The sequence below is a fragment of the Nothoprocta perdicaria genome, unplaced genomic scaffold, assembly GCF_003342845.1.
Source record: "Nothoprocta perdicaria isolate Ctin4 unplaced genomic scaffold, notPer1 scaffold_111, whole genome shotgun sequence".
In the NCBI taxonomy this organism is placed as follows: Eukaryota; Metazoa; Chordata; class Aves; order Tinamiformes; family Tinamidae; genus Nothoprocta; species Nothoprocta perdicaria.
Genome location: NW_020454217.1, coordinates 253687 through 262002, shown reverse-complemented (window position 1 = coordinate 262002; position 8316 = coordinate 253687).

Genomic DNA, 8316 nt, shown 5'->3' with positions numbered 1-8316 from the left:
TACTTACTGAGCTGTCCAGAACTAAATGCAATATTAATATTCCACACACTGCATATAGTGCCTGTCAGGCAAAGATTAGGAATCTTATGAAGATTGATTATTTAAACTTCTCAATACCTCCAGTGATCATGGAGTCAGTGACTATTATTACCCAATTCCACTCATCTACTTATCAAGGTCAATTCATGTTTTTGATGGTTGAATGAAATGTTAGCTTTTCTAACCCTCACCACAGTGAAGGGTAAGGCAGTAGACTTTGGCATCCATCCACACTAAGTCTTGAATTGTAACAGCATTACAGTGTTTGTATGCACTTAATGGAGCTGCCAGCCCTGGATGGAAGCCTCTGGAGGGGACCCACAACCAGCATATAGTAAAAAGACATAGCTAAGAGAGCAGCAGACAAGAAATGTTCATGAGAAGGCAAGGGCTCAAATCTATGTTCCTCTCTGATACCTGTGTTTGCTCTTTACTTCCCAAAAGGCAAGTGTCTCAGTGCTGCCAACAGGGTGGATAATGGTACATGCCACACTGCTTGCCCAAAGTTCTCCATCATTTCTTTGGTCTGCCTCAAGCCACTTAAGTCAGACCCTGTGTCTTTCCAGGCTGATACTCAAAACTAAGGATCTGTGGTATTTAAATCACCTGCTATTCTGCTTACATTGAGTAGGGTGCTTTTTAAGGGGTAGATACCATTAGAACTGTAATTATAATTGGACAAATAGATCTATCTTAAAGCTCATTGCAAAAACAGCATTTTGTGGTAGTGTATGCTACACTGCGGATATTTCCATGTATGCTGTTGAACCATCAGCTATAGTTACTACAGCCAGATAGAAGGGAAAACTAGACTTCAGCTTTTGGTAATCCTTATGACATACGATGAGCCTAGACTGTGATTGGTATTGTGCCTTATTGTGGCCATATTTATCTATTAATTTTTTATGTGCATAGCCTATCAGAGGTCTGTCTATGAAAAGATAAAGTCCTTAACCAAGAAGTTGTATGATACCTGAACAGCCCCGTTTACCTCAAATTTGCTCTAAGTGTAGGGAAATTTCTGAGAAATTCTGTAGAACAACAACAACAAAAAATGACATCTATGTGCTGAATTCCATACATATAGTCATCTTTCAATATAGTCAAAGGAGTAGACATGCTTTAGTAGACAAACTTTAGTGACATAAATCTGTCCTACCTGTAGGAGAGATACTCAGATAAAGTCCTGACTCCACCATGTACTACATGTAGTTCAACATGAATTTCCAGTGAAGGGGCAGCAGTGTCTATTTGTTTCCTGGTCACTGAGAGATGAATGTGACTCTTTGGGTATGGCTACACTTGCGGGCCTGTCCTGCTCACTCTGCAATCAGTCAAGTTTTCATATTTAAGCTTTGCAAGTCTGGCAGGCATAGTGGTTGGATTTATCAGATACCATAGCACAGAACAGGAAATAACCAGAAAAAAAAATGTAGGGAATGAACAGAAAAAAATAAGGAATGCTCTGAGAATGAACAGAAAAATGTCTGCCATACAAATGTAAGCTGTCAGTTTCCTGGCCTTTAACAAGATGTTAACCTGTAATACTTGATTGTTCCTGGGTAGGCTGTATTCTACAGGAATGAAATCTCTTTAATCTTTATCTAACTTTAGATGCTCATGTATTAAAATATCACCAAATACGCACTTCTCTGCCTTATTCCAACTGGACATGCCAGTGTATCTGAAATTAATCAGGGAAATGGTTGGTCCTTCTATATCTGAATTCCTTCAGACATAGCAACCTCCATGGTGCAGATGTAGTGGATTGTGTGGCCACAGAACCACGATGCATAAACCCAAGGCAGTCACTGATTAATGTGGCAAGACGCTCTACATTAGGATGATTGCTCAAGAGCATCTGCACTGAGATCCTCGTTGTGCTGGGAGACACCACCCACACTGGATGGAAAAGTGTGGCCTAAAGCAAGTGGAAGTTGAAAATCACACCTCTCCTCTAAAGGAACAAGTGAAAAGAGTGAGATATGGGAGTAGAATTATGGGTTGCTAACATCCCTCAAAGGCTTCTAGCTTTAGTTCTGAGAGTTATCACGGGCCAGATGTTTATGGCAACAGATTTCCTCAGGAAAATGTATGTATTCTATACACACAGATAAGGGAACTTTGAAAAATTGCCATAGAAAATATACCCATATACCCTGCTTTCTGATATTTTCTAAAATTAATGGAAAGACTCCAGTGGGTTAATTATCTATAGTCCACCATCTGCCTCAGAAAGGTTGTCTGGCTCTGCTAGACTCATAAAAAAGGAGTAAAACAAACGCTTCTAAATTTGCAGCATTTATGGTCCAGGTAACCTCTGTTCTGTTTCCAGCCATTATTAATCTCAATTCTATCACTAATTTGCTGATTTAATGATTTCAGAACATCTTCTAGCAGATTGTCATGCATGTAGGAAGGTACTATTGCCTTTGCGCAGTTTGTTCATTTTTTTTCAGAGGTGAAAAGTTGCAAGAACATATTTCAGATTCACAAAAGACATAAAGAGAAATTGTTGTCAGAATTTCATCACCACTATGCTGTGAAGGAGACATCAATATCAACTAGACCTCTCCTGCACAGTTCACATACTCTGAGGCTAGCTTACATTCCCCCAAAGGAACAGATTTTGAAGAGTACTGAAGGGAAGATCTGAGCCTCTGTTTTGAACCAAATTCTCCTACAGTTATACCAGCAGGAATACTCTATTCTTGAATGATACTGCATTTATCAGAGAATTAAATCTATACACTGTCTCTACCAGTCAAGGATCTGGGCATTTTCACACAGTTTCTCCCAAAATGCAGCTGCGTGCTTACATACAACATATAGTGGCAAATGTAGACAAAAATAGCATTTACATGTGTTGGTCTTTAAGTATTAGCTTGGATATTAAGGAGCAATAGTGGCTAGAAAACATATCAACAACAGTGTAGAGCGATCTGCCTTCAGGATATTATTTCTGTACATAGAGCATTAGTGTTTGGAATATTGTGCAATCCATGACTGAGAAACTCTCACCTCACTGGTCAGCATTTGATGTCTCAATGAGGCATGAAGACAGCAAATCCCTTGGTAGTTAGCAGGAGACATTGATTCATTTCATGGGTCTCAAGAGGGCAAAGACCAAACTTAATAACCTGAGAAGTGAACGTTTTGAGAAGTCTGCTGTCGAGCTGGGCCTCATATTTGAGCTGCTGACGCTTACTCAGCTGAAAGTTGTTCACTTTGTGGAAATTTCTGAGAAGGCCAAGAATAACAGCACTCTGTTCTTCTTTGGAAATGCTAATTCCCTACCCCCTTCCTTTTCATTCAAGAGTTCAAGATGCTAAATCAAGGACCCTACCTAACCTCTGCTCTCTCCCTTTCCACCCTTGAAATCAAGAGTAGGACATCAGTGGACATGAATCATGCACACAGTGGTGGTGTCAAGTGTGCTTCATTGTAGACAAGGGTGATCCCATTAATAAGGTACCCCATGTGCCCCACTCCGTGCTTAGCTCTAGCTTTTGAGGTGGACTGTTGACTCTCTCCTCTCCATGACTAGGTCAGCAGTATACTGGGGGGTCTGAAAACGATCACTCCCGTCAGCTCAGTCCCTCTTTTTCCAGGGAGAATAATAGTTAGAAACTAGGAATTGAACCAGTGGGAGAGGTGAGAAGGCAACCTTTATGAACAGCTTTGATTACAGAACTTGAAATTTCAGTGGGAAATAACAATTATTTACTGAAAAAGGCCAAATGCAAGTTTTTGTTTGTTTGTTTTTGCTTTTTTTTTTTTTTTTTTTTTTTTTTTTTGTGAGTAATAATTGAGAATTTCAGATGTCCAGTCTTCCAAGGGGAATGAAATAGAAATAAAACTATCAAGGAAAACAGACTTCCCATAGATGCTTCTATTTCATCAAACCTTTTCTCCCCAGAATACTTTGGAAACCTTTCCACCCTTCATTGCTGAATGACAATTTGTCTCATACATTACTTTTCTGGCACCCTGGAACTTCCCGAAGTAGAAGAAAAGCTTTGCCAAGGAGACAGCTATATGTTAGGGCTTACAAAATAAGAGGTCCTACAGACAAGGCCCATCTGAAATATTTCTTAATCATTTATATATATACATATATTATACGTATATATACGTATATATAATGCATATATATACACACATACATATAGAATATGCAAATACTACATTTAACTCCTCCAGAGTAGTAGTTCTACATGGATAAGGCCCAAGTATGTTTTTCTCTTGACCTGGTGCAGGGAGAAGCAGGGAGTGAGAACACCCCTGTGCAGTCAACACATGCCCTGTTTTGACAGCTCAGCTGAGATGCAAAAGTCAGCTCAGTAGCTGGGAATATGGAGAGTTCAGTCAAATTCACACAGCCTGAATTCCACCCGTGTTCCTCAGTCTGGGGCTCTTCTATGAACAAAGCATTTCAGAGGGCCCAAGGAAAGTGGTAGGAAAAATACCAACCTCAAGGACTTAGGTGGAATATAGTCCTTAAGAATCTTAGCTATAACTGCTTAAGCAAAGACTGTCCAGTGAATGGAGATTTTTCTGGTACAAAGCTCTAAAAGAAAGACTCAAAATCAGAGAATGGTTATTAGCTGATGCCCAAACCTTCTCTTATATCCCCAACTTTTCTTTGGTGCAGCAATTGCAATTTATATTCATCAAATAAAATCACTTTGATTTGGTTTACTATATACAGCTGTAGTGCAGGTTAAGAATAAGGCAGATGTACAGAAGATGTTAGGTAGCTATAAAGGGAATGATGTTTGCTATGAACAGTATTTAGGATTATGGCCATAGTGCTTCAATGAAGTTTGTGAGCAGTGCAGTGACTGACACTAAAAGGGACAGAAAAATATAATGTCCTTCCCATGGGAAAAATGTAATTTCAGCACTAAGGACAAACAAACAACTGGGACTTGCAGTTGAAATAAAACTTAACTGAGTTTATTTTTTAAAGCAAACCCTGGGTTTAGAAATGTTGCAAAGCAGCCTTTGGTTTTAAGTTTGACCTTCATCTTGGCACATCCTTTTCCCACACGTGCCTGTGGTGCCCCGGGGAAGTGGCTGTCCCCAGGCCCCAGGGCTGCCCTCCTTCCTCGAGGACCGAGGGCCGCGCAGGGGGCTGCGGGCGGCGCCAGGCCGCGCTGCCCGCCCAGGCTCCCGTGTGCGGGCGCCACACGCGGGACACAGCAGAGCTAAGGGCGGCTCCCAACGAAACGCTGGGCGCCTTCTGCACTACAGGCTCCCTTGGGAGTCGTCTGTGGAAAATTCCACTGGAAAGGATCCATTTTGATGGAAACTGTTTATAAATGCTGAAACAGCCCCCTTTTTGATAACAGAAAGTGCGGGGGTGGAGAGAGCATCACTCCAAATGCTTCAGTTGACTCTACTCAGCAGAAGATCAACTAGCTTCATTAGTTCAAAAAATGGATCTACTGTATTTGTCATTAAATATGGTTTCTAGGACCTTTACCCACTAATGATTCTGGAATAAAAATCAAGTTTCTTTTATTTTTCATCCAAAACTAATAAGCAAACATAACTTTAAAAACACTGAGCTATACTGTTGGACAGCCTTAATTTTTCATTGCTTTGTTTTAACATTGTGTTGACAGTTAATCAAATGATCTACACTGGAAGGACTCGGCATAGCTTTTTAAATGCTTCAAGGTGATCAGAAGGTTTTGGCTTGAACTTTATTATTTTTTTCACTGTGTCTTGTTTTTCTGAAAAATCTACAAATGTTTTGGGCCAAGCCAAGTTAATGAAGTTCTAATGACTACAATTTAATGCAATTTGTTATATGCTTAAGAAAATGGGGCTTATCAACTTTTAATGAGACTTTGCCTTCTCTGTAATGAAAGATCTTAAGTCACACCTGGAAAAGAAATTTCTAAATCTCTTGGATGATTCCAAAGATCTTGTATTTCCACATATATTTCCTGCAAGCAGGCTGATGATTGTGCATACCCTATTAGAAACGAATGAGGGATCAGAGCAGACACAGCTGCAGCAATGGCATATTAACTTCTCCTGGAAGATGAAAATACCAGATCGCTAGTGCTGATCACATCAGGCCATAGTGCAGGGGTCGTTTATACTGCCCTAATGACTGCCTGAGCAAATGATGTGAAACGATCCATCCCTACAGCGCTGACCTCAAGCAGTGGGAGAGCTCAAAAGGAGACGGAGTTCACTGAGACATCTCTTCCAAGTTTATTTCAGATGTGGTGGAGCATGAGGTCTTTTGCTGAGGATTTTATTATCTAATCTGTTCTCTAAAATACTGTATTAAAAACAAACACTCATCATCTGTTTTCTGACGCAGAAACAGTCCTGTATTCCCTCCACCTTTATATAATGCATTCCAACCCCAAACATTGTTTTCTCACTATCCCTGACGTCCTGTTTAGGATGAAGAATGACTCTCTGTTTGGCCTGGGTATAGTTATTTACAAGTGTTTGTAAAATGTCCGGGACCAAGAAGGAAAGTGGGGGGAAGGGCCAAAGGGACTGGAGGTGGAAAGGACCATTAGCAACTGTTTGTTTTATTTAAAGTAAAAGTTCACTATGGCGCTGTTTTAAGAAAATAAGCCAGTGTGTTTTATTGCATGTGCTTGGACCCAGCGCAAGCTATTTTGGCCAGAGGGCTACAGTGGAAGGTGGGATTTCTTCCACTGATAACACAGCATCTAATTAGCCAGTTTGCCAGGTTAAACCAGTGAGCTCAGTGCCACAAAGGCATCCAGGCACCAGCATTCACCTTTCACATTTCACTTGTGTTCTCCTTTATGAAATGGAATGACTGAGCCTGCGTGTGCACCACGAATTGCGCCAGGAATTGTGCTGGGAATGGCAGCACGAAGCTCAGCTCCACGAGGGCTGCCTCACAGCCTCTGAGATGGAGGGAACAGGCAGAAAACTGCATCTTTCCTTCCTTCCTGATATCCCATTAATGCCCTGACTCTTGAAATTCTCCATTCTTCAAGCTTTTCTGGTCTTCCTGCTGAAATATGCACTCAATTCTCACTCCAGAGCATGATTTGAAAATAAACACAGCTTCTACATTGGCCTACTCAAAAAGTCCGCAGCAATTATTTATTTAATTAGGGGACTAGGCCAACCCTAAAATTCCTTGTCTTCTGCGGTTCTTGGAGCCTTCCAGTCTTTCTCTACCATTCCTATTTGCTCTGGCCTCTCTGTTCCCTGCCTGCTACTGATTCTTCTTCAGATACCTCCCCATATTTTTAGTTTTCCTTTCTAGGAAGTAGTAGATACAGTCACTCAGGCCAGGTTTTTACCCTATAACATTTTTCACATGATAGAGAAGGGGGGAAAGAGAGTAAAAGCAAGTGGTGGGGTATGAGAAAAAGGGCAACCCTGCCTGCTCCAGGCTGTAACTACATATAAATCTCAAATTCCAGATGTGAGGCCAGAAGAGTGTATGTCTTTGTCAAATTTGTCTTTAAGCTGGTTTTCCAACATATAAATTCTCATTTCAATTTCCAGACAGAAAATTTAACTTTCCCAACATCTGATATCTTCAGAAAGTTACTGTTTTTATAAGGTTGTATTTTCTGTCAGGACAGTTTCTCAGTCACACACTTGACTAGTGCCTGTACCCAGAGTATGTCTGCATCAGTCAGACACTCAGGTTGGTAGGAGGCAGACTTTTGCATCCCTTGGATACCTTCCATTAAAATATTGAAAATATCTAAAGATTCTTTCAAGTTTTCAGCTCAATGTAAGGTAGAATACTCTTTTTTGAAAGGCAGTCAGAGTAACACTTGGCCTGTTTCTGTTAGGATTTTTCCTGGCTGCTGATCTCTTCTCAAAACTCCCCAAGAAAATATTTCTGTTCAAGATTCAGCTTGAACATTCATTTTCAGTCTTGTCATCTCACTGCCTCATCCTACTGTTTTATTTATATTTGCATTATTCCTATTATTTCTTTAGGGGCAGTGAGTTCATGACCAAAGTTAGCACATAGGCTGTAATGAGAAAAAACGAGAACTAATGTTATTATAGAAAATCAAAGCAGTTATTCAAGAGGAATAACCCGTACAGTTTTATTGAGGCATACCTCTTCTCAACTTGCTGCAGTTTGACAAAGGCAACTGCTGGTAGACTTCCAGGTATTTATATTGGCAAAAAACACTTTAACATGCAAGACAAAACGAAAACATCAAGCATTCTGTGTATATGGTCTGACTGCAGACCACAGTATTCTGACTTATTTAATTTGGAGAGAGGAAAGGTATA